Consider the following 27,416-nt stretch of genomic DNA (forward strand, 5'->3'; position numbering starts at 1 on the left):
CAGATTCTTCCCCTCTGCCATCAGATTTCTGAACAGCCCATGAGCACTAACTAACTAACTCCCCATTTTGTTTTCTTTTTGCATTACTTTTCTTTATATTTTCTTACAGTAATTCTGTTGTGCCTTTGCACTGTGCTCTTGCCACATTTGTCAGTGATAATAAACTTCTTTCTGATTACAACCATTGGGGTGTTTTTCTTTACTGCTTACTGACTTACCAGCATCAACAGGAGAATATATGATCTCATTTAAACAGCTCAAAAATCCACAACACCATAAACTTTATGCACAAAAACATTGAGGGAGCATGAAAACATTACAGGTAGGGAGCTGCGTTGAAGTGATAATTTTTTAAAGTGCCATTTTCCTATTGAAGGTAATTTGTTGGTGTTGCAATAAAAAAATTAATAATTTTTAGAAGTGCCATTTTCCTTCGACAGGATAATCTAACTGATTGTCTCTAGGAATCTAAAACAGATTTGCAGCAATCACATCGGAGGTACAAGCAGCACCATTCCCTAAACGGATTTCACAGCTACAGCACCATTTATTAATTCTGCCATGGGCTGTCCCAAGCCCAGGTGCAAAAGGAGGTGGGTTGGGTTAGCAATCCCATCCCGTTAAAAACCCAGAGCCACAAAACACCACATGTAGAGCACTGCTTATTAACTTCCGTCCCAAGCCCGGTTGTGAAAGGAGGGTTGGACATGGGGCTAGCAGTCCCATCCCGTAAAACCAAGAGCCACAGAAAAGCCAATTGACGCTCCAAAGACCTCATCACTGGGCGAGGAAGGACCTTCAAAGATGGGCAAATACTGGTACAATCTGAAAGACTGGCCCAGGACAGAGGACGCTGGTGACCTGCTGTCGGTGGCCTGTGCCCCAGTAGTGGTGATGGGTTTCAGAACGAGCAGCAGCAGCAGCACTGTTCACTGCTTCTGAGCTTTTCAGAGGAAGTCACTGCTCAATAATCACTTTTAATTCAGCTCCCATCCATGTTTCTGAAAAGATGTATGAAGTCTGCAATATAAATAAAGGCTTTCTTTTGGTTAAATAAGAGGAATTTTGCCCTTGCATTAATACACACAATATACAAGTAGTTGGCCACTTGCAGAATTCAGTTCAAGTACTTTCAATCGAATTACAGTAAAAGGAGTTACAAGACTCTGCCCATTCTCCACTATCTGCACAAATAATCCAGGATGAATATCCAACAAATGCTTAACAAATTGAGACTTTATGTACAATTAATGAAAAAGCACAAAATATCAGCATAAATTTGGGATGCATGGCAGTGTAGCGGTTAGCATAATGCTATTACCGCGCCAGAGACCCAAATTCAATTACTACTGCCGTCTGTAAGGAGTTCGTACGTTTTCTCCCGTCACCACATGAGTTTCCTCCCGGTGCTCTGGTTTCCTCCCACAGTCCAAAGGGGAATGAGTTAGTAGGTTAATTTCTCCCACAGTCCAAAGGTGAAAGGGTTAGTAGGTTAACTTCTCCCACAGTCCAAAGGTGAATGGGTTAGTAGGTTAATTGGTTGCATAAGTGTAATTGGGCAGTGTGGGCTCACGGTGCCGGAAGGGCCTGTCACTGTTGTAGCTCTAAATAAATTAAGACATACTGTACACAACTAAAGCATGAGCTATTATGCAAACATATAATTTAGGTGCTGAAGTGTAGCTTATTATGGCAAGCTGATTTTGTATATAACTGGAGTCAGAGTATTTACCCCATGGTGAAAATGTCAAATACTAGAGGGCATTTGCTTAAGGGAAAAGCTGAAAGGAGATTTACAAAGCAATTTTTAATAAAAGAGATTAGTTTTTTTTGTCACATGTATATGGAAACGTACAGTCTTTGCATCAAATCAAAGCAGCGAGGGTTGTGCTGGGGGCAGCCCACGTACTGACACACTTCCAGCAATGACATAGCACGCCTAAACTCACTAACCCTATCCATACAACCTTGGAATGTGGGAGGAAAACAGATCACCCAGAGGAAACCCACGCGGTGACGGAAAACGTACAAACTCCTTCGAAATAGCGGCAGGTGTTACAGCTGGTGCTTTAATAGCATTCCACCAACCATGATGCTACCATAACACCACAGGTGACTAAAGTATCCTGCCAGGGAGGTGCCAGCACTTGAACAGGACGGGAGAAGTAGATGGGATTAGTTTAGACTGGTATCATGCTTGGCATGGAGATGGTGATCCCAAGGGCCTGTTCCCAGTCTACACTGTTCCATGTTCTGAGTAAGTTAAACAATCGCCCAAGCCTAACCAACATTTTAGGAGGCCGTGGTTCAAATGCAAGTGTACATTCTCTTGTATCCATGGTAACATTTCTCCTCCATGTACCCAATGTCTCTCCCTTAACATTATTCTGTCTCCTTTTTCTCAGCTTGTCAAGGAAGAGTTCAAAAGGCTTAAGGCACTCAGAAAAAAATTGCCTTGTGTGCCTTAACTGATCATCTCGCTCTAAAAAAAAGTACTAGTTTCTCCTACAGGAAAAAAAATTCTTTCCACATCCACTTTGTCATGACCCCTCAGAGTTTCTCATGTTTCAGTCAAATGCCTTTTCACTTCTCTGAACACCAACAGGTACATGTCTTGCCAATCCAACCTTCCCTCTTATGATAACCAACCGACTCCAGATGCTAGTGTCATGAATTTCAATCTGCAGGTGTACTTTCCAGGATCATACACTGAGCACACTGTTTGTTATGTGTGTACTTTATGGTTTATGATCTACAAAAGTAGATTCTAAACTACACTTTTGTCTTAAAATTGCTGAATTGATATTTTAAATCAATATTCAAGTGAGTCTTTACAGCAAGGGTTCCTAACCTTTTTTTATGCCATGGATCAATGTAATTAACCAAGGGATCAGTGGACCAAAGGCTGGGAACCCCTGCTCTACAGAAATGCAGTTTTTTTTGGTATTCTTCTTTTTTAAAAAAAATTGTTTTGACGTTTCTCAATTGCCTGGAGATTGGAGGCTGGAATTGTCTGTGAGGCTGAAAGTACAGGACACCTTCCTGGTGTCAGAGGTCCATCCTGGTGTTGGAGACCCAGAGGAGGCCCTTCCTAGTGTCGGAAACCTGGAGGAGGTCCTTCCTGGTGTCGGAGGCCCGGAGGAGGCCTGTTCTGGTATTAGAGGCCTTGGAGCAGTTTGGGGTTGGAAGACAGCCTGTGTGTAACTGGGTGGGTGTTTTGCTGTTGCTGTCGTGTTCTGTTTTTTTGATTTATATATTTATTCAAAGACAAGCCTGGTAACAGGTCCTTCTGGCCCGATGGGCCCACACTGATTAACCTCCTAACCCCCACATCTTTTGAATATGGTAGGAAACTGGAGCAACCGGAGGAGACCCACACGGTCACAGGGAGAACATACAAACTCCTTACTTACTGTTTGTGTCCTGCTGAACAAGGTGGACGTGTTATGTTCGCGACAGAGTATGTGGCGACACTTGCGGGCTGCCCTCAGCACATCCTGGGCTGTATTCATTTTGTTAAGAGGAATGATGCATTTCATTACAGGATTTGGTGTACATGTGATAAATTAGTATGTATGTGACTCTAAAATAATGTTACAATTTAAGATTTCACAGCAGCGTCTGAAATTTTAAAAATCACATCTTTTCTCTGTTAATTATTTTCTGCAAAGAAGCTGCAATTTAGTTTTCAGTGTCACCTCTGGTTCATTAATTTTATTCTTACCCTCATCTTCCATCTCCCAGGGATCTCTCTATCTCACCTGGTTGCCATGTTCAAAGGGAGAGTGATTGTGCCTGGAAAGAGAAGAAGATTAAGCAAAAACAATATCTACAATAAGAAACTACACACACAAAATTCTGAAGCAACTCAGCAGGTCAGGTAGCATCTATGGAAATTAATAAACAGTCAATATTTCAAGCCGAGACCCTTCATCGGGACTGGAAAGGAAGGAGGAAGAAGCCAAATAAGGGAATGATAAATTCTACAATACCAGAGTTTATATGGTTCCTTAAGGCTTATTAAATAACGGATGGGGTACGAGGGGGAGATGGGGCATTAGCGGAAGTTTGAGAAGTCAATGCTCTTGCCATCAGGTTGGAAGCTACCCAGACGGAATATAAGGTGTTGTTCCTCCAACCTGAGTGTGGCTTCATCTTGACAGTAAAGGAGGCCGTGGGTAGACATATCAGAAATGGAATGGGACGTGGAATTAAAATGTGTGGTCACTGGGAGATCCTGCTTTCTCTGGCGGACAGAGCCAGCAACTTTTATGTGTGTTGCTTGAAATTCCAGCATCTGCAGATTTCCTTGTGTTTGCCCACAATCTTGTCGTTGGGTTTGGAGGCTTGTGTGTTTCAATGACCTGAGCAGCTCTGTCGGCTGGAATCAGGGCTCCATGTCTTGGCTCTTGGTAGGGTCACCCATGCCAAACAGGTCAAAGGGTAGAGGACAGACTAAGAGTGGCCCACTGGTCCTCCAAGTTTGGGTGTCCAGCTCAGGGCTAGCAACCCTGACCAGTCAAACAGAACTGTTACGGAAACAGCGATGAAGAACCTTCTGCATCCAAGTGCAACGGTATTCCCGAGTCTCCACCCAGGCCTTGCACGATTGGCGGTAGAGAAAACCGAGGAAGCTACTGGAATGATAAAGGAAGCCCGGGACACCACCAGAGTTGAAGTACGTTCATTGCTGCCCTAAACACCAGCATCGTAGCGGGTAGTAAGAAAGATTGTTTTAGGCAGAGGTGGTAACGGGGATAAGCTCCCACTACCTATTAAATGCTCCCAGTAACAAGTGGCTCAAATGGCCTCTGATAACCAAGTCCAGCTCCTGGCCTTCACATGTGGCTGAGCTACTAAGCCCAGTGCAACTGTGTCTACTGACAGGAGAAGGGTAAAAGCTGGTTACTGGTGGTTTAAAACCATTGCCTTCAGGCAGAGGGAGCTTGTCAGCCGTGGCTGGCAGCTCATCCAGGAGAAAAAAAATCTCTGATCTCACACCTCCGCTGCCTTGCAGCTGTACCCACTCATGAGGAAGGCTTTGGGAGTAAACCCCAAGGGTAAAATCCGGAGCTTTAAGGCCATCTGACGTTGAGCTCAACTCTGACAGGCAACTCCTGTGATGCTGCTGGTGCCCAACTGTATCGGTCCCTGCCGTTCCTTTGGGTTCATCAGACGCGTGGAGAGGGGGAGCCCACTACATGGACAACAGCTTGCTATCGGTATCATACTGCCCAGGCTTGTGTATCTAGACAGCTGGAGTGCAACATCCATGGTCAACCCTGACCAACGGAGGCCTACTGTCAGTGTATTAACAAGGAGAAAATTCCAATAAGGAGGAATACAATGGAAATTTTAAAACAAATATTTAGCAAAAAAAAATGACCACTTAGGGGAAAAAAAATATAGAAAGAATGTGGCATTACATGTGAAAGTGCAACTTGACAGCAATCTTTGACTACTTATTGGAAAACAAATGGACTGTTGCACTCAAGGCTGTAAGGCCATTATAACACGTTATTTCATGTAACCTTTAGGCAAAAGCATAGACATGAATACTTTTAACACATTGTTTTTCCACCTTCTGGTCTCGAAGCACCTGTTCTGTTTTTGGCTGTTTTTTTGTGTGCGGGGGGATTTGGAGGTCGATGTGTCTGATTCATTTTGCTCAGTTTTCATGCAGGGATGGGGATTTGGTGGGGGGGTCGATGTGCCTGCTCCATTTTGTTCGTTTCTTGTGTGTGGGGTGGATTTGGGGGTCGATGTGTCTGCTCCGTTTTGCTTGGTTTTTGTGTGTGGGGGATTTGGGGGTCGACATGTTTGATCCGTTTTGCTCGGTTTTTGTGTGGGAGGAGGGATTTGGGGGTCGATGTGTCTGATCCGTTTTGCTCAATTTTTGTGTGAGGGGGGATTTGGGGGTCGATGTGTCTGATCCGTTTTGCTCGGTTTTTGTGTGAGGGGGGATTTGTGGGTCGATGTGTCTGATCCGTTTTGCTCGGTTTTTGTGTGAGGGGGAATTTGGGGGTCGATGTGTCTGATCCGTTTTGCTCGGTTTTGTGTGAGGGGGGATTTGGGGGTCGATGTGTCTGATCCGTTTTGCTCGGTTTTTGTGTGAGGGGGGATTTGTGGGTCGATGTGTCTGATCCGTTTTGCTCGGTTTTTGTGTGAGGGGGGATTTGGGGGTCGATGTGTCTGATCCATTTTGCTCGGTTTTGTGTGAGGAGGGATTTGGGGGTTGATGTGTCTGATCCGTTTTGCTCGGTTTTTGTGTGAGGGGGGATTTGTGGGTCGATGTGTCTGATCCGTTTTGCTCGGTTTTTGTGTGAGGGGGGATTTGTGGGTCGATGTGTCTGATCCGTTTTGCTCGGTTTTTGTGTGGGAGGAGGGATTTGGGGGTCGATGTGTCTGATCCGTTTTGCTCGGTTTTGTGTGAGGGGGGATTTGGGGGTCGACGTGTTTGATCTGTTTTGCTCGGTTTTTGTGTGAGGGGGGATTTGTGGGTCGATGTGTCTGATCCGTTTTGCTCGGTTTTGTGTGAAGGGGGATTTGGGGGTCGATGTGTCTGATCCGTTTTGCTCGGTTTTGTGTGAGGGGGGATTTGGGGGTCGATGTGTCTGATCCGTTTTGCTCGGTTTTTGTGTGAGGGGGGATTTGTGGGTCGATGTGTCTGATCCGTTTTGCTCGGTTTTTGTGTGAGGGGGGATTTGGGGGTCGATGTGTCTGATCCATTTTGCTCGGTTTTGTGTGAGGAGGGATTTGGGGGTCGATGTGTCTGATCCGTTTTGCTCGGTTTTTGTGTGAGGAGGGATTTGTGGGTCGATGTGTCTGATCCGTTTTGCTCGGTTTTTGTGTGAGGGGGGATTTGTGGGTCGATGTGTCTGATCCGTTTTGCTCGGTTTTTGTGTGAGGGGGGATTTGTGGGTCGATGTGTCTGATCCGTTTTGCTCGGTTTTTGTGTGGGAGGAGGGATTTGGGGGTCGATGTGTCTGATCCGTTTTGCTCGGTTTTTGTGTGAGGGGGGATTTGTGGGTCGATGTGTCTGATCCGTTTTGCTCGGTTTTTGTGTGGGAGGAGGGATTTGGGGGTCGATGTGTCTGATCCGTTTTGCTCGGTTTTGTGTGAGGGGGGATTTGGGGGTCGATGTGTCTGATCCGTTTTGCTCGGTTTTTGTGTGAGGGGGGATTTGTGGGTCGATGTGTCTGATCCGTTTTGCTCGGTTTTTGTGTGAGGGGGGATTTGTGGGTCGATGTGTCTGATCTGTTTTGCTCGGTTTTTGTGTGAGGGGGGATTTGTGGGTCGATGTGTCTGATCCGTTTTGCTCGGTTTTTGTGTGGGAGGAGGGATTTGGGGGTCGATGTGTCTGATCCGTTTTGCTTGGTTTTGTGTGAGGACGGATTTGGGGGTCGATGTGTCTGATCCATTTTGCTCGGTTTTGTGTGAGGAGGGATTTGGGGGTTGATGTGTCTGATCCGTTTTGCTCGGTTTTGTGTGAGGGGGGATTTGTGGGTCGATGTGTCTGATCCGTTTTGCTCGGTTTTGTGTGAGGGGGGATTTGTGGGTCGATGTGTCTGATCCGTTTTGCTCGGTTTTTGTGTGAGGGTGGATTTGGGGGTTGATGTGTCTGATCCGTTTTGCTCGGTTTTGTGTGAGGGGGGATTTGGGGGTCGACGTGTTTGATCTGTTTTGCTCGGTTTTGTGTGAGGGGGGATTTGGGGGTCGATGTGTCTGATCTGTTTTGCTCGGTTTTGTGTGAGGAGGGATTTGGGGGTCGATGTGTCTGATCCGTTTTGCTCGGTTTTGTGTGAGGGGGGGATTTGTGGGTCGATGTGTCTGATCCATTTTGCTCGGTTTTGTGTGAGGGGGGATTTGGGGGTTGATGTGTCTGATCCGTTTTGCTCGGTTTTTGTGTGAGGGGGGATTTGTGGGTCGATGTGTCTGATCCATTTTGCTCGGTTTTATGTGAGGAGGGATTTGGGGGTCGATGTGTCTGATCCGTTTTGCTCGGTTTTGTGTGAGGGGGGATTTCTGGGTCGATGTGTCTGATCCGTTTTGCTCGGTTTTGTGTGAGGAGGGATTTGGGGGTCGATGTGTCTGATCCGTTTTGCTCGGTTTTTGTGTGAGGGGGGATTTGTGGGTCGATGTGTCTGATCTGTTTTGCTCGGTTTTGTGTGAGGGGGGATTTGGGGGTCGATGTGTCTGATCCGTTTTGCTCGGTTTTGTGTGAGGGGGGATTTGGGGGTCGACGTGTTTGATCTGTTTTGCTCGGTTTTTGTGTGAGGGGAGATTTGGAGGTCGATGTGTCTGATCCGTTTTGCTCGGTTTTGTGTGAGAGGGGATTTGTGGGTCGATGTGTCTGATCCGTTTTGCTCGGTTTTGTGTGAGGGGGGATTTGTGGGTCGATGTGTCTGATCCGTTTTGCTCGGTTTTGTGTGAGGGGGGATTTGGGGGTCGACGTGTTTGATCTGTTTTGCTCGGTTTTTGTGTGAGGGGAGATTTGGAGGTCGATGTGTCTGATCCGTTTTGCTCGGTTTTGTGTGGGAGGAGGGATTTGGGGGTCGATGTGTCTGATCCGTTTTGCTCGGTTTTTGTGTGAGGGGGGATTTGGGGGTCGATGTGTCTGATCCGTTTTGCTCGGTTTTGTGTGAGGAGGGATTTGGGGGTCGATGTGTCTGATCCGTTTTGCTCGGTTTTGTGTGAGGGGGGATTTGTGGGTCGATGTGTCTGATCCGTTTTGCTCGGTTTTGTGTGAGGGGGGATTTGGGGGTCGATGTGTCTGATCCGTTTTGCTCGGTTTTGTGTGAGGGGGGATTTGGGGGTCGATGTGTCTGATCCGTTTTGCTCGGTTTTTGTGTGAGGGGGGATTTGGGGTCGATGTGTCTGATCCGTTTTGCTCGGTTTTTGTGTGAGGGGGGATTTGTGGGTCGATGTGTCTGATCCGTTTTGCTCGGTTTTGTGTGAGGGGGGATTTGTGGGTCGATGTGTCTGATCCGTTTTGCTCGGTTTTTGTGTGAGGGGGGATTTGTGGGTCGATGTGTCTGATCCGTTTTGCTCGGTTTTGTGTGAGGGGGGATTTGTGGGTCGATGTGTCTGATCCATTTTGCTCAGTTTTGTGTGAGGGGGGATTTGGGGGTCGATGTGTCTGATCCGTTTTGCTCGGTTTTGTGTGAGGGGGGATTTGTGGGTCGATCTGTTTGATCTGTTTTGCTCGGTTTTTGTGTGGGGGGGATTTGGGGGTCGATGAGAGTGGACCATGGAAGAAAGGGAAGGAGGAGGGGCACCAGGGAGGTGATAGACATGTGAGGAGAAGAATAAGAAATATTGTAGTATCAGTGTGTCAAATATAGTAAATTTAATAGTGCAACAATAGTTCTTTAAGGTTGTCACAAGTGGTAGTTACTAGCTCCCACTACCTATTAAATGCTCCCAATGACGTGTGTCTCAAATAGCCTGTGACAACCAAGTCCAACTCCTGACCTTCACGTGTGGCTTAGTTATTGAGCCTGGCTGAACCAAATCTACTGAGAGGAGAAGGGGCAAAGGCGGGTTACTGGCGCCTTAAAACCCATGGGGCTCATCAGCTGTGGTTGGCAGCTCATCTAGGAGAAGGCAAACTCTAATCTCTAACCTCCGCTGCCTTGCAGCTATACCCACTCATGAGGAAGGCTTCAGGAGAAAACTTCAAAGAAAAATCCAGAATGCAAGTCCCTAATATAGTTCTACATTGAGCTCAATGCTGACCGTTAACTCCTGCGACGCTGCTGGTGCCAAACTGCTGCTCCTTTACATTCATCAGCTGTGTGGAGAGGGGGGAGCCTGCTACACGGGGGAACAGCTTCCTCTCCATGTCGTACTGCCCTGGCTTGTGTATCACCTAGACAGCTGGGATGCAATATCCATGTTTAACCCTGACCGGATTGCAAAATGGGAACAAAAATAGTGAGGTAGTGTTGATGGGATCAGTGTCCGTTCAGAAATCTGATGGAGGATGGGAAGAAACTTTTCCCCGAAACATTTGATTGTGTGTCTGCATGTCCTGTATCTCCTCCCTGAATAGTAGTATTGAGAAGAGGGCACGTCCTGCTTCAGGTTAAATTGAAGGAAGCTCACAGAACATTGAAAATACAGAATGATGTATGCTGTATATTTTTCTAACTTTCAACCCACTCAGTGGCCACTTTATTAGGTACACCTGTACACCAGCTCATTATTGCAAATATCTAATCAGCCAATCATGTGGCAGCAACTCAAAGCACACCAGTATACAGAGCTTCAGTAGTTGTTCAGACCAGGCATCAGAATGAGGAAGAAATATGATCTAAGTGAAAATTTATCTAACTGTGTCTTAACTGTATATCATGAGGTGTAGCCTCTGCTGCTCCCCCGGGCAGGGAATTCCACAGACCTTGAGGCTATATGTTCTAGTTGTAAGTGAGATCCTGCAGATTCTGGAAAACCAGAGCAATGCACACAAAATGCTGGAGGATCTCAGCAAGTCCGGCAGCTTTTATGGAAATGAATAAAATGTTGATATTTCGGGCTGAAACCCTTCTTCCGGACTAACGGAGTCCCCTAATTTTAAAAATAGAGAAGATTAAATATGAAAGATTAGCTTTATTTGTCACAGTACATCAAAACATACAGTGAAATGTGTCATTTGTGGGTCAAATCAAATCAGTGAGGATTGTGCTGGGCAGCCCACAAGTTTCGCCATGCTTCCACCGCCAACATAACATGCCACAACTCGCTAACCCTAGTTGTACATCTTTGGAATGTACATAGTCACAGGGAGAACAGACAAACTCCTTACGGACAGCAAGAGGAACTGAAACCTGATCTTCGAGCTTTTGCCGTACAGTGATGCACTAACCGCTACGTTACTGTGTCACCTCACGGTGCTCTCACTTGAGGCCAGCTGACACAACTCTCCTGCCTGACGAAGGGTCTCAGTCTGAAATATCGACTGTTTATTCATTTTCATAAATGCTGCTTGGCCTGCTGAGTTCCTCCAGCATTTTGTGTGTGTTTCCTGCCTCTATCCTATCTATCCCTTTCAAAATTTTACAAGACCCTCTTTCATTCTTCTGAATTCTAGTAAGTATAGTTCCAGGCAACTCCTGGGAGCCAAGAAAGTTGGGAGGATCTTTGGTGGAAGTCAATCTGATCACAATGGTTCAAAAAGGGCAAATATGGGGGAACTATTTCCACAGGCGGATTGTCTGAGAACTGAAGGAACACAGAGCCAACCTGAAGTGGCATGGGTAACTACACTCACCCAACACTGAACTGATTCCACAACAAACGGACTCGTTTTTAAGGACTCCACAACTCATTTTCCCAATATCCATTGCTTATTTACTTATATAATTGCTACCTTTTTTTCTCTTTTTGTATTTGCATCGTTGGTAGTCTTTTGCACATTGGTTGTTTGCCTGTAGTTGTTGTGTGCAGATTTTCATTGATTCTATTGTATTTCTTTGTATTTACTGTGATTGCTCGCAAGAAAATGACTCAGGGTTGTAAATGATGACATACATATACACTTTGATAATAAATTTACTTTGAAACTTTGAGTGAAAAACATGGGGATATGCTGCCTCCAAAGAGCAGAGGAAACACAGGCAATCAGGACTTATAAAGATAATTGGATAGACAGGCGAAGAGAAGTAATTTAAAGGGTGACAGGGGAATGGTGTTGATTAGACTTTTCTGCAGGGATCTGGCATCCAATTAATGGCCTAATCACTCCCCTCTGTACTGAAGCAGTTCTAGGATTCTACAAATCTAGGATGCCTTCTCACTGCACAAAACACATGTTTATTTATTGAGACACAGTGCAGAAAAGGCCCTTGTGGCCCTTCAAGCCGCACTGGCCAGCAACCCTCTGACAGACATCCCACCCTGCAAAAGCTCATTTCAGGGAGGTAGCACCGTCAATTTGCAGGAGACTTCCGGGAGAGGTGGGATGTCTGCAATAGAGTAGCTCCTTAGCAGTAGCCAGCTAGTTTAAATAATGTTAGCTATGCTAATGAACAAATGACACCTGTTAAACTCACCTCAACATGTCTTTTACAGTCTTAACCCACCATGGGCAATAGAAGTCACTGTTGCAAACAGTGCAGCGAGCAACACTGTCATTATTTTTGACCCCTATTAGGCAGGGGTACACATTAGCATAGTACGTTTTATATTTTCTTTTTTGGGACAACTCTGCTTAGGCGCGCGCTCTCTCTCTCTCTCGCTCATGGTTGCTCTCTCTCGCACTTGCTTTCCCGCTCTTGCTCTCGCTCTTTCTCGCGCGCGCTTGCTTTCTCGCTCTCGTGCTCTCTCGCGCTTGCTTTCTTGCTCTTGCGCTCGCCCTCTCATTCTTTCTCACGCGTTCTCTCACGCTTGCTCTCAAAAAAATCAATTTCCGGGAATTGTATATAATTTGCGGGCATCAGGGAGCCACTATTAATATGCGGGAGACTCCCGGAACTTCTGGGAGAGGTGGGATGTCTGCTCTGATTTAACCCCAGCCTAATCAATAGACAGTTAACAATGACCAATTAACCTACTAACCGGAAAGTCTTTGGACTGTGCGAGAAAACAGGAGTACCCAGAGGAAACCCGCAAGGTCACAGTGAGAACTTACAGACAGTGGAGGGAAATGAACCTGGGCCATTGGTACAGTAAAGTGTTGTGCTAACCACTGCTCTACCGTGACGCTTCAGATTCAGATTTATTTATCACATGTAAAGTGTTCAGTTGAAGATGCACAGCACTGTACAAAAGTCTTAGGTATATTTTTACAGTGCCACAGGAGGGGTGTGGGATAGGGGCAGGCACACCAGGCAAGGCCATTTTATTCCAAACAATTGGTTTATTGATTATTACAGAATATATCTCTGGTGGTTCCTGCTCCCTCCTGTCTCCCTTCCCCTTTTCCCCAAGCATAATTCCCCTCTCCCTGCCCCCTTCCCACTCTCAGTCCACAATACAGACCCATATCAGAATCAGGCTTATCATCACTCACACTTAGGGTTGCCAACTGTCCCGTGTTAGTCGGGACATCCCCTATATTGGGCTAAATTAGTTTGTCCCATATGGGACTGCCCTTGTCCCGTATTTCCCCTGAGAAGGTACAGCATTCCTATGAAACCGTTCGTAAGCCGAAATGACGTAAAGCGCAGAAGCAATTACCATTAATTTATATGTGAAAATTTTTTGAGCGTTCCCAGACCCAAAAAATAACCTACCAAATCATACCAATAACACACAAAACCTAAAATAACACTAACATAAAGTAAAAGCAGGAATGATATGATAAATACACAACCTATATAAAGTAGAAATAATGTATGCACAGTGTATCAGAATCGGGAAGATTAAGCCAAAACTGATTTGTAGAAAAAAAATTGGCGCATACACGTATGCGCATGCGCACACAGGTGCCTGCGCAAGGCTTCATGGTCATGGTAGTCTTTCTTGGGGTAAACACAAGTGTCCTGCTACTTTTGTCCCTTGTTTGCGAGTGAGAAAGTTGGCAACCCTACTCACACACCTCATAAATTTTGATTTTTTTTGCGACAGAAGTACAGCGCAATACATAAAATCACCGCAGGACTGTGCAAAAGTCTAAGGCTCCCTAGCTATATATGCCTCAGACTTTTGGACATTGAAACATACAGTGAAATACGCCACTTGTGTTAGCAACCAACACAGCCAACGATGAGCTGGGGTCAGTCCGCAAGTGTTGCCACACATAGAATACCCACCATGTTCAGCAGAACAACAGAATCAACAGCAGCAGCAAAGCAAACCCCTTTCCCACCCTCCCACCAATAGACAATCCTCCAATCCCAGGATAAACCACCTCGTGCCTTCAGATCTTGGCCCGGGGCTCACAGTCTCACAGACATCGGAACTCAAAGACTCAGGTCTGCAATGTGCTTTGCTTTCAATGAAAAAGCTCCTCCTTCCCACAAAATAACCCGCTACTGGTCACCAAGCATCTCAGTAAAAGATACAACAATCAGAACCAGGCTTATTACCACTGGCATATGTAATGAAATTTGATTCGTTTTATTTGCCACATGTACAGCGAGACGCACAGTAAAATCTGCTGTTTGAATCAAATCAAATCAGCATCCCACAAGTGTCACAATGCTTCCGTCGCCAACAGGGCACGCTTATCACTCACTCTCCCTAAACGAGCAGCTTTGGAGTGTGGAGAAAACGGGAGCACGCGGCAGAAACCCATGAGTTCACGGGGAGAATATATAAACTCCTTGCAGACAGCAGTGGGAACGGAACCCCGATCTGTGATCTCTGCCGCTGTTTAGCGACTGCACTAAGGCTACGCTATGTGCCGCCCAGTTGTTCTGCAACAGCAGTATAGCGCAATACATTAAAATTAACATACGCATATTTTTTGGCTCATAACTCTGGACTCACTTTCGGCGATGGTTTGATGTTTAACGTCCTCAGTGCTGAACGCGTTTTACTACTTGCGTGATTTGATCGAGGCACTTCTTCACGGAACTGGATCTGCAGCTGTGGCCTGGAGCCACCGACACAGCGCTGAACAGACGCTGTCCGCGGCCATCGTCTGCTGGACTGCTTTTACTCGTCTCAGCAGCTTGTGGCTGTGGGCTCACTTTTGGGGACTCTCTAGTTTGATGTTTAATGTTTTGTTTGTTATTTGTGGGGATTTTCTTTAAATGGGTTCAAAGGAATTTCTTTGTTTTGTGGATATCTGCAAAAAGATTAATCTCAAGGTTGTGTACCGTATACATTGCTAATAAATGTACTTTCAAATAAACAGTGCAATAAGAGAGCAAAAATAGTAAGGTGGTGTTCACGAATTATTCAGAAATCTGATGTAGGAAACAAAATAATGACAGTTTGCTAAATGAAAAATTAGGTATTAACACATTGTTTCATATTAAATGACAACTTACTGAGTACAGGAGATGGGATGCTATGGTGAAGTTGTATAAGACGTTGGTGAGGCCAAATTTGGAGTATTGTGTGCAGTTTTGGTCACCTATCCAGAGGAGAGATGTAAATAAGGTTGAAAGAGTATGGAGAATATTGACAAGGATGTTGCTGGGACTTGAGATATAGGGAAAGGTTGAATAGGTTAGGAATCCATTCCCCAGAGTGTAGGACCATGAGGGGAGATTTGATAGAAATACACAAAAGTTGTTCGTTCATTATGTGCTGTATCATATGACATGGGTGATCATGGCCACTTGACCTTCGCAAATTTTCTATGCAAGTGGTTTGTCATTGCCTTCTTCTGGGCAGTGTCTTTACAAGGCGGGTGACCCCAGCCATTATCAATACCCTTCAGAGATTGTCTGCCTGGCGTCAGCGGTCACATAACCAGGACTTGTGATATGCACCGACTGTTCATATGATCATCCATCACCTGCTCCCATGGCTCCATGTAACCCTGAGCGAGGGCTAAGCAGGTGTTACACTGAGGGGTATGAGGGCATTTTCCATTATGGTTGGGTGAGACTAGTACTAGGGGTCGTGGGTTAAGGGTGAAAGGTGGTATATTTAAGGAGAACCTGAGGGGCAACTTCTTCATTCAGCGGCTGGTGCGAGTGTGGAACGAGCTGCCAGCGCAAGTGTGTACAGGTGCATGAAGGAGAAGTGTCTGGAGAGCAATGGTCTCAGTGCATTTCAATAGGACCAGGCAGAGTAATAGTTTGGCACACACTAGGGCCTGTTTCTGTGCTGTAGTGTTCTATGACTCTATATCCCGAATTACTCCAGTAGGTTTGGTTTAATGAAGCTGCTAAAGAGCTCATTTATTCAACAAGGTGTTTTTCAACTAATTAGTATTGTATAAACAACCTTTTAAAAGCCACCGCTGGGATGAGCTGGTAAACAAACTTGCAGCTGAGACCTCAAAGCTGAACACTGCCTCATGGGAAGATGATTCTAAAATAATTCTCACAGAACATTCAATAACAAGAGTAACACACGTTAAATACTGTAAGAACGCAGCAGGTCAGGCAGCATCCATGGAGAGGAATAAAAAGTCAACGTTCTGAGCTAAGGACTTCATTCAATAACAAGCTTCATATTTTCTGGAAAAAAACTATTTCATAAGCCTCATAAACAATATTTATTCATGTTATGATCGTCTTCTCTGCTGCAACCAAATCCTTCTAATCTGCACCTACATGTCCTGCATTGTGTTAAACACAAAATGAACCATTTCTGAACTAAAATAGCAAATGTTTATTTTCAAACCAACAGAAGAAATATGATTTGCAATCTCCCATTTGTCTTTTCAAAACACAGGTTGAGTACCCCTTATCCAAAACTCTTGGAGCCAGAAATGTTTTGGATTTCAGATTTTTTCAGATTTTGGAATTAGGTTTAATATCAGCATATGTCATGAAATTAGTTATCTTTGTAGCAGCAGTGTGAAGTAATACATAATAATATAATAAATGTGAATGACAGTAAGTGTATTAACATTAAATAGTTAAATTAAATTAGTGCAAAAACAGGAATTAAAAAGTAGTGAGGTGGTGTTCATGGGTTCAATGTCCATTAAGAAATCAGATGGCAGTGGGGAAGGAGCTGTTCCTGGATTGTTGTGTGTGTATCTTCAGGCTCCTGTACCTCCTTCCTGCTGGTAGTTACGAGGACCAGGCATGTCTGGATGATGGGGATCTTTAATGACGGACACTGCCTTTTTCAGGCATCACTCCTTGTAGATGTACTGAGGCTAGTGCCCATGATGGAGCTGGCTAAGTTTACAACTCTGTGCAGCTTATTTTGATCACCCCACCCCATACCAGATGGTGATGCAGCCAGTTAGAACACTCTCCACAGTACCTCTGTAGAAATCTACAAGTGTCTTTGATGACATACCAAATCTCTTCAAACTCCTGATGAGATATAGCCACTCTCATGCCTTCGTTGTAACTGCATCAACATGCTGGTCCCCAGATAGATCCTCAAAGATATCAACACCCAGAAACTTGGTCACTCTTTCCACTTTGATCCCGCTATGAGGACTAGTGTGTTTTCCCTCGTCTTACCCTTCTGAAGCCCACAGTCAGTTCTTTGCCCTTACTGACATTGAGTGCATAGTTGATGCTGCGACACCACTCAACTAGATGATACATCTCATACCTGTGTTTAATAAGATAGCTTGGGATCACCATCATTTCTGACTCTGAATTTATGTGCTACTGGTAAGCACATACATGTACTGATGCAGTGTGTTGGATTTTCATCAGTGACCATCCTGGCAAACTCATCAGTGAATTTCTCTGCTGCTTTGTGATCAGCAGACACTTTCTCACCACAAATCTTTCAAAAATTTAATGCCGTGCCATTTGTTCAATTTCTGCAACCTGCCTGCTGAATATTCACAATTACCTCCAATGTGCTGTTCGTCATGATAGATCTTTGTTTGTTTCTTGATCAGCGTACTGTGAATTGGCATGTTCACTCTAACACTGATGAATGCATTCTTTCAATGCACGATCGAGATCTTCATTTTTCACTTTATGCAGTGATTTTCTATTTTTCAGTAACTTCTGATCACTCCTCAGAGACCTGTGCATAGCCTAGGAACCTTCCTAGTAACTTGTGGAATTTTCCACTTGTGTTGTCATGTTGGTACTCAAAACAATTTTGTATTTTGGAATTTCGGATAAGGGGTACTCAATCTGTAGAAACAACCACAGAACAAGATCCTGCATCCTTGCCAACTAGGATGCAGAAGTGGGCTAAGAAGTGGCAGATGGAGTTCAACCCGGAGAAGTGTGAGTTGGTACACTTTGGAAGGACAAACTCCAAGGCAGAGTACAAAGTAAATGGCAGGATACTTGGTAGTGTGGAGGAGCAGAGGGATCTGGGGATACATGTCCACAGATCCCTGACAGTTGCCTCACAGGTAGATAGGGTAGTTAAGAAAGCTTATGGGGTGTTAGCTTTCATAAGTCGACAGATAGAGTTTAAGAGTCACGAGGTAATGATGCAGCTCTATAAAACTCTGGTTAGGCCACACTTGGAGTACTGTGTCCAGTTCTGGTCGCCTCAGTATAGGAAGGATGTGGAAACATTGGAAAGCGTACAGAGGAGATTTACCAGGATGCTGCCTGTTTTAGAGAGTATGCATTATGATCAGAGATTAAGGGAGTTAGGGCCTTACTCTTTGGAGAGGAGGAGGATGAGAGGAGACATGATAGAGGTGTACAAGATAATAAGAGGAATAGATAGAGTAGATAGCCAGCGCCTCTTCCCCAGGGCACCACTGCTCAATACAAGAGGACATGGCTTTAAGGTAAGAGGTGGGATGTCCAAGGGGGATATTAGAGGAAGGTTTTTTTACTCAGAGAGTGGTTGGTGCGTGGAATGCACTGCCTGAGTCAGTGGTGGAGGCAGATACACTAGTGAAGTTTAAGAGACTACTAGACAGGTATATGGAGGAATTTAAGGTGGGGGCTTATATGGGAGGCAGGGTTTGAGGGTCATCACAACATTGTGGGCCAAAGGGCCTGTAACGTGCTGTACTATTCTATGTTCTTAACACAGAAACATAGAAATCTACAGCTCATTACAGGCCCTTCAGCCCACAATGTTGTGCCGACCATGTGACCTACTCTAGAGACTGCCTAGAATTTCCCTAGTGCATAGACCTCGATTTTTCTAAGCTCCCTGAGAGGCTCTCAAAAGACCCTATTGTGTCCGCTTCCACCACCACTGCCGGCAGTGCTTTCCACACACCCACCACTCTCTGTGCGAAAAACCTAACCCCTGAAATCCTCTTGTTACCTATTTCATAGTCATAGTAATAGTCATACTTTATTGATCCCAGGGGATCCTGGGGATTTCCAGGCACCTTAAAACTATGCCCCTTGTGTTAGCCATTTTAGCCCTGGGCAAATACCTCTGGCTATCCACAAGATTAATGGCCCTCATCATCTTATACACTTCTATCAGGTCACCTCTCATCCTTCGCCATCCAGTGAGAAAAGGGCGAGCACTCAACCTGTTCTCAGATGGCACTCCCCCCAATCCATGCAATATCCTTGTACATCTCCTCTTTTCTGCAGTGAGATGACCATCACTGAACACAGTACTCCAAGTGGGGTTTGACCAAGATCTTATATAACTAACATTACCTCACGTCTCTTGAACTCAGTCCTATGGCTGATGAATGCCAACACACCATACGCCTTCTTAACAGCACTGTCAACCTGCGCAGCAGCTTTGAGTGTCCTAGTGACACAGACCCTAAGATCTTTCAGATCCTCCACACTGCCAAGAGTCTTACCATTCATATTATATGCTGTCTTCAAATTGGACCAACCAAAATAAACTACTTCACTCTTATCTGGGTTGAAGTCCATCTGTCACTTCTCAGCCCAGTTCTGCACTTTATCGATGTCCCGCTGTAACCTCCGACAATTCTCCAGGCTATCCACAATACCCCCAACCTTTGTGTCATCAGCAAACTTACTAACCCACCCTTCTACTTCTTTACACAAACACCAGGAAATCTGCAGATACTGGAATTTCAAGCAACACACATCAAAGTTTCTGGTGAACACAGCAGGCCAGGCAGCATCTCCAGGAAGAGGTGCAGTTGACGTTTCAGGCCGAGACCCTTCGTCAGGACTGACTGAAGGAAGAGCTAGTAAGAGATTTGAAAGTGGGAGGGGGAGGGGAGATCCGAAATGATAGGAGAAGACAGGAGGGGGAGGGATAGAGCCAAGAGCTGGACAGTTGATTGGCAGAAGAGATATGAGAGGATCATGGGACAGGAGGCCTAGGGAGAAAGAAAAGGGGGACAGGGGGAAGCCCAGAGGATGGGCAAGGGGTATAGTGAGAGGGACAGAGGGAGAAAAAGAATGTGTGTATATAAATAAATAATTAACGGATGGGGTACAAGGGGGAGGTGGGACATTAGCGGAAATTTTTAAAGTCAATGTTCATGCCATCAGGTTGGAGGCTACTCAAACGGAATATAAGGTGTTGTTCCTCCAACCTGAGTGTAGCTTCATCTTGACAGTAGAGGAGGCCGTGGATAGACATATCAGAATGGGAATGGGACGTGGAATTAAAACGTGTGGCCACTGGGAGGTCCTGCTTTCTCTGGCGGACAGAGTGTAGGTGTTCAGCGAAACGGTCTCCCAGTCTGCGTCGGGTCTCGGCAATATATAGAAGGCCGCATCGGGAGCACCAGACGCAGTATATCACCCCAGCCAACTCACAGGTGAAGTGTCACCTCCCCTGGAAGGACTGTCTGGGGCCCTGAATGGTAGTGAGGGAGGAAGTGTAAGGGCATGTGTAGCACTTGTTCCGCTTACAAGGATAAGTGCCAGGAGGGAGGTCGGTGGGGAGGGATGGGGGGGACGAATGGAGAAGGGAGTCGCGTAGGGAGCAATCCCTGCGGAAAGCAGGGGGGGCGGGGAGGGAAAGATGTGCTTAGTGGTGCGATCCCGTTGGAGGTGGCGGAAGTTACGGAGAATTATACGTTGGACCCGGAGGCTGGTGGGGTGGTAGGTAAGGACAAGGGGAACCCTGTTCCTAGCAGGGTGGCGGGAGGATGGAGTGAGAGCAGATGAGCGTGAAATGGGGGAGATGCGTTTGAGAGCAGAGTTGATGGTGGAGGAAGGGAAGCCCCTTTCTTTAAAAAAGAAGGACATCTCCTTCGTCCTGGAATGAAAAGCCCCATCCTGAGAGCAGATGCGGTGGAGACGGAGAAACTGCAAGATGGGGATGGCATTTTTGCGAGAGACAGGGTGAGAAGAGGAATAGTCCAGATAGCTGTGAGGGTCAGTAGGCTTATAGTAGACATCGGTAAATAAGCTGTCTCCACAGATAGAGACAGAAAGATCTAGAAAGGGGAGGGAGGTGTCGGAAATGAACCAGGTGAACTTGACGGTAGGGTGAAAGTTGGAGGCAAAGTTAATGAAGTCAACGAGCTCAGCATGAGTGCAGGAAGCAGCACCAATGCAGTCGTCGATGTAGTGAAGAAAAAGTGGGGGACAGATACCAGAATAGGTTTGGAACATAGATTGTTCCATATGCACTGAAACTTTTCGATGATTTTAAATTCCCTGGCCCCCACCACTTTATTTTCACCATGGACGTCCAGTCCCTATATACTTCCATCCCCCATCAGGAAGATCTCAAAGCTCTCCACTTCTTTTTGGATTCCAGACCTAACCAGTTCCCCTTTACCATCACTCTGCTCCGTCTAGCGGAATTAGTCCTTACTCTTAATAATTTCTCCTTTGGCTCCTCCCACTTCCTCCAAACTATAGGTGTAGCCATGGGCACTCGTATGGGTCCCAGCTATGCCTGCCTTTTTGTTGGCTTTGTGGAACAACCTATGTTCCAAACTTATTCTGGTATCAAGATTTCTCAAACACGAGGAATTCTGCAGATGCTGGAAATTCAAGCAACACACATCAAAGTTGCTGGTGAACGCAGCCTGATGAAGGGTCTCGGCCCAAAACGTTGACTGTACCTCTTCCTAGAGATGCTGCCCGGCATGCTGCGTTCACTAGCAACTTTGATGTGTGTTGCATCAAGATTTCTCAGTGGTCACCCACTTCAATTCAGTTTCCCATTCCCATTTTGATATGTCGGTCTTTTAAGGCATCTGTTAGTCTTGCAAGACCAGGGATCTGCACCTGGAAAGTCTTCACTCTGCAGGGCGCAGGCCTGGGCAAGGTTGTATGGAAGACCAGCAGTTGCCCATGCTGCAAGTCTCCCCTCTCCACAACACCAATGTTGTCCAAGGGAAGGGCATTAGGACCCATACAGCTTGGCACCAGTGTCATCGCAGAGCAATGTGTGATTAAGTGCCTTGCTCAAGGACACAACACGTTGCCTTGGCTGGGGCTCGAACTCACGGCCTTCAGGTCGCTAGTCCAATGCTTTAACCACTTGGCCACGTGTCCACACATGGTCTATGTCGGTCTATGGCCTCATCTATTGCCATGATGAGGTCATTTTCCATATGGCTTGCCTCTAACCTGATGGCATAGACATCGATTCCTCTCATTTCCAGTGACTTTGCTCCTTTCCCTCTTCTCACTTTTCCCATTCTTCATTCTGGCTCCTCGCTTAACCCATTCTCTTCTCCTCACCTGCCCATCACCTCTTCTCCTCCCCTTTCACCCATTGGTCCACTCTCCTCCTCTTTTTTCTTCTTCAGCCCTTTACCTTTTCCACATATCACCTCCATTTCTTATTTGAACCCCCAACGACTTCTACTCACCTTCCTCATCACCTGGTTTCACCCATTTCCTTCTAGGTTGACTCCTTCCCCTCCCCTCCTTTCCAGACCTCATGAAGCATCTCAGCCCAAAATGTTGACTGTTTATTCCCTTCCATAGATGCTACCTGACCTGCTGAGTTCCTCCAGCATTTTGTGTGGGAGAATTACAATCAGATTTATTATCACTGACTTATGTCTTCAAATTTGTTGTTCTATGGCAGCAGTATAGAGCAAAGATGTTAAAATTACGAAAGCTACAAAATTAAATAATATAAAAGTGAAATAATGAGGTAGAATTTTTTTTAGATTATGAGAACACTCAGTCCTCATTTGTCATTTAGAAATGCATACATGCATTAAGAAATGATACAATGTTTCTCCAGAGTGATATCACAGAAAAACAAGACAAACCAAAGACTAACACTGACAGAACCAGCTAATTATAACATATAGTTACAGCAGAGCAAAGCAATACCATAATTTGATAAAGAACAGACCATGGGCAGGGTAAAAAACAAGTCTCAAAGTCCCGAGTCGATCAACTCCTAAGTCCTCGATAGCAGGCTGCAAAGGGAGAAACTCCCTGCCATAAACCTCCAGGCACCGACAACTGCCGATGCATTGGAAGCACCTGACCCCAGCCAACACTGGGTCCATCCGTCTGAAAACTTCAAGCCTCCAACCAGCCCCTCCGATACAGCCTCTCAAGCGCCATCCTCTGCTGAGCGCCTTTGACCTCGTGCCAGCCGCCAAAACAAGCAAAGCCGAAGATTCGAGGCCTTCTCCTCCAGAGATTCCAGACCATGACTATAGCCCGGTAGCAGTCACATCTACAGTGATGAAATGCTTTGAGAGGTTGGTCATGACTAGACTGAACTCCTGCCTCAGCAAGGACCTGGACCCATTGCAATTTGCCTGTCACCACAACAGGTCAACGGCAGATGCAATCTCAATGGCTCTCCACACGGCTTTAGACCACCTGGACAACACAAACACGTATGCCAGGGTGCTGCTCATCGACTATAGCTCACCATTTAATACCATCATTTCCACAATCCTGATTGAGAAATTGCAGAACCTGGGCCCCTGTACCTCCTTCTGCAATTGGATCCTTGACTTCCTAACCGGAAGACCACAATCTGTGCAGCTTGGTGATAACCTCCTCACTGACGATCAACACTGGCATGCCTCAGGGGTGTGTGCTTAGCCCACTGCTCTACTCTCTATAAACCCCTGACTGTGTGGCTAGGCATAGCTCAAATACCATCTATAATTGCTGACGATACAACCATTGGTGGTAGAATCTCAGGTGGTGATGAGAGGGTGTACAGGAGAGAGAAATGCCAGCTAGTGGAATGGTGCCGCAGCAACAACCTGGCACTCAACGTCAGTGAGATGAAAGAGCTGATTGTGGTCTTCAGGAAGGGTAAGACAAAGGAACACATATCAATCCTCACAGAGGGATCAGAAGTGGAGAGAGTGAGCAGTTTCAAGTTCCTAGGTGTCAAGATCTCTGAGGATCTAACCTGGTCCCAACATATTGATGCAGCTATAAAGAAGGCAAGAGAGCGACTATACTTCATTAGGAGTCTGAAGAGATTTGCTATGTCAACAAAACCTTGAAACTTCTATAGATGTACCGTGGAGAGCATTCTGACAGGCTGCATCACTGTCTGGTATGGGGTTGGGGGGCAGCTGCTGCACAGGACCGAAAGAAGCTGCAAAGGGTTGTAAATCTAGTCAGCTCCATCTTGGGTACTAACCTACAAAGAACTCAGGACATCTTCAAGGTGCAATGTCTCAGAAAGGCAGTGTCCATTATTAAGGACCTCCAGCACCCAGGGCATGCCCTTTTCTCACTGTTACCATCAGGTAGGAGATACAGAAGCCTGAAGGCACACAGTCAGCGATTCAGGAACAGCTTCTTCCCCTCTGCCATCCAAATCCTAAATGGACATTGAACCTTTGGACGTGACCTTTTTTCTTAATATACAATATTTCTGTTTTTTGCACAATTTTTAATCTGTTCAATATACGTATACTGTATCAAGTATATTGAATAAGATCTACTTATTTATCTATTATTATTTTATTTTTTTCTTCTAGATTATGTATGGCATTGCACTGCTACTACTAAGTTAACAAATTTCACGTCACATGCCAGTGATAATAAACCTGGTTCAGATCAATAATATACTGATCAATAATATAATGATCAATAAAATAATGATCAATACAAACATATCGGAAGAACCATAAATAATGGAGAAAAATTTTGCTGCAGTTTTAAGCATTAAGACAACAAGTATGAACAGCTATTACTCCCTTTAACATTGTAGGATGACTGAAAACTAAACAGATCTGACACTCAGATGGTGGAATTGGGTGGAGAAGGGGGTGACGTTAACATAGGACACAGAAAATCACAGCACAGTACATCTCTTCAGTCCACGATGTTGTGCCAATCTTTTAACCTACTCAATCTAACCCCTCCCTACTACATAACCCTCCATCTTTCACTCAACTATGTGTTTATCTAACAGCCTCTAATGTGTCTGCCTCTGCCACCACCCCAGCAGGCATTCCACACACCACCCTTTGTGCAACATTTCCTCCAACCACCTTACGAGGGAAAAAGGATCTAGTGTATATGATATGATAAATAAACTCTTCTCGGGTTTCCAGCTAGGGACAAGTACCTGGCTGAAAGCCCAAGAAGAGTTATTCCCCTTTTAGAGTCATAGAAAAAAGGAGCACAGAAACAAGGCATGCCAAACCATTTAAGCTGCCTACTCCCATCAATCTGCAGCTGAACTTTAGCCCTCCTCTTGTATTAGCCTTGTACTACCCTGTAAGCGCAAGTGCTACACCTGTCCCTACACCTCCTCTCTTGCCACCATTCAGGGCCCCAAACAGTACTTCCAGGTGAGGCAACACTTCACTTGTGAGTCTGTTGGGGTCATCTATGGCATCTGGTGCTCCCGGTGCGGCCTCCTCTACATCGGTGAAACCCGACGCAGATTGGGGGACCACTTCGTCGAGCACCTCCGCTCCATCCGCCACAACAGACAGGATCTGCTGGTTGCCACCCACTTCAACTCTGCTTCCCATTCCCATTCGGACATGTCCATACATGGCCTCCTCTACTGCCATGATGAGGCTAAACTCAGGTTGGAGGAGCAACACCTCATATACAGTCTGGGTAGTCTCCAACCCCTTGGTATGAACATAGAATTCTCCAACTTCCGGTAAACCTCCGGTGTCCCTGACAACGACACCTGCAAGAAGTGCATCCAGCTGCAGCTCCTGACAAACCGCGTTAGGGAACTGGAGCAGGAGCTGGATGACCTGCAGATCATTCAGGAGAATGAGGAGATTATAGATAGTAGCTACAGGGAGGTAGTTACACCAAAGGAGCAGAGGACAGGAAATTGGGTCACTGTCAGGCGAGGGAAGAGGAAAGGGCAGGCAGAGCAGGGTTCCCCTGTGGCCATATTCCCCTCAACAACAAGTATACCGCATTGGATACTGTTGGCGGGGATGACTTACCTGGGACTAGCTGCAGTAGCCGGATCTCTGGCACTGAGTCTGGCTCTGCAGTGCAGAAGGGAGGGGGGAGAAAGAGGAGAGCGGTAGTGATAGGGGACTCGATAGTTAGAGGTGCAGATAGGAGGTTCTGTGGTCGTGACAGAGAATCCAGGATGGTTTGTTGCCTCCCAGGTGCCAGGGTCAAGGATGTCTCTGAACGCTTGCATGACATTCTGAAGTGGGAGGGTGACCAGTCAGATGTCGTGGTGCACATCGGTACCAATGACATAGCAAGGAAGAGTGAAGAAGTCCTGGACAGTGAGTATAGAGAGCTTGGTAGGAAGTTGAAAAGCAGGACCTCAAGGGTGGTAATCTCAGGATTGCTACCTGTGCTACGTGCCAGTGAGGGTAGGAATAGGATGCTCTGGAGGAGGAACAAGTGGCTGAGGAACTGGTGCAGGGGGCAGGGTTTCAGATTTCAGGATCATTGGGACTTCTTCTGGGGCAGGTGGGACCTGTACAAGAGAGACGGGTTACACTTGAACCACAGGGGGACCAATATCCTTTCAGGGAGGTTTGTTAGTGCTATTGGGGAGGCTTTAAACTAGATTTGCAGGGGGATGGGAACCAGAGTGCCAGAGCTGACAGTGTGGCTGGGGTGAAAATAAATGATGTTGAAAGTTTAAGCAAATCCGCTGATAGAGAGGTTGTGAGTGCGCCCTACACCAGTTCCTCAGCCACTTGTTCCTCCTCCAGAGCATCCTATTCCTACCCTCACTGGCACGTAGCACAGGTAGCAATCCTGAGATTACCACCCTTGAGGTAAAAATCTTCTGAGATGTATATATTTCAATGCTAGGAGTATTGCGGGGAAGGCGGATGAGTTGAGGGCGTGGATTGACACGTGGAATTATGATGTTGTAGCAATTAGTGAAACTTGGCTACAGGAGGGGCAGGAGTGGCAGCTTAATATTCCAGGGTTCCGATGTTTCAGATGTGATCGAGGCAGAGGAATGAAAGGTGGGGGAGTAGCATTGCTTGTTAGGGAAAGTATTACAGCAGTGCTCAGGCAGGACAGATTAGAGGGCTTGTCTACTGAGTCCTTATGGGTGGAGCTGAGAAACAGGAAAGGTATGGCCACATAAGTGGGATTGTATCACCCAATAGTCAACGAGACTTGGAAGAGCAAATCTGCAGAGAGATAGCAGACAACTGCAGGAAACATAAAGTTGTGGTGGTAGGGGATTTTAATTTTCCATACATTGATTGGGACTCCCATACTGTTAGGAGTCTAGATGGTTTAGAGTTTGTAAAATGTGTTCAGGAAAGTTTTCTAAATCAGTATATAGAGGGACCAACCAGAGGGGATGCAATATTGGATCTCCTGTTAGGAAACGAATTAGGGCAAGTGACGGAAGTCTGTGTAGGGGAGCACTTTGGTTCCAGTAATCATAACGCCATTAGTTTCAATTTGATCATGGACAAGGATAGATCTGGTCCTAGGGTTGAGGTTCTGAACTGGAAGAAGGCCAAATTTGAAGAAATGAGAAAGGATCTAAAAAGCGTGGATTGGGTCAGGTTGTTCTCTGACAAAGATGTGATTGGTAGGTGGGAAGCCTTCAAAGGGAAAATTTTG

At 45.8% G+C, this 27,416-nt stretch overlaps 1 protein-coding gene across 3 annotated transcripts in view; it reads right to left on the reverse strand.

Annotated features, from left to right (window-relative positions):
• The window catches only part of gpr63 (G protein-coupled receptor 63), an 80,361-nt gene that overhangs the window by 13,111 nt on the left and 39,834 nt on the right, over positions 1-27,416 (reverse strand). For 2 of the 3 annotated variants that reach the window (XR_011885041.1, XM_072251670.1), the window contains exon 3: positions 3,725-3,795. The gene's annotated coding sequence lies outside the window, so the exon portion shown is untranslated. The remainder of the gene's footprint in view (positions 1-3,724; positions 3,796-27,416) is intronic. The other variant, XM_072251671.1, reaches the window with a different exon arrangement.

The sequence above is a fragment of the Mobula birostris genome, chromosome 2 (assembly GCF_030028105.1).
Source record: "Mobula birostris isolate sMobBir1 chromosome 2, sMobBir1.hap1, whole genome shotgun sequence".
NCBI lineage: Eukaryota > Metazoa > Chordata > Chondrichthyes > Myliobatiformes > Myliobatidae > Mobula > Mobula birostris.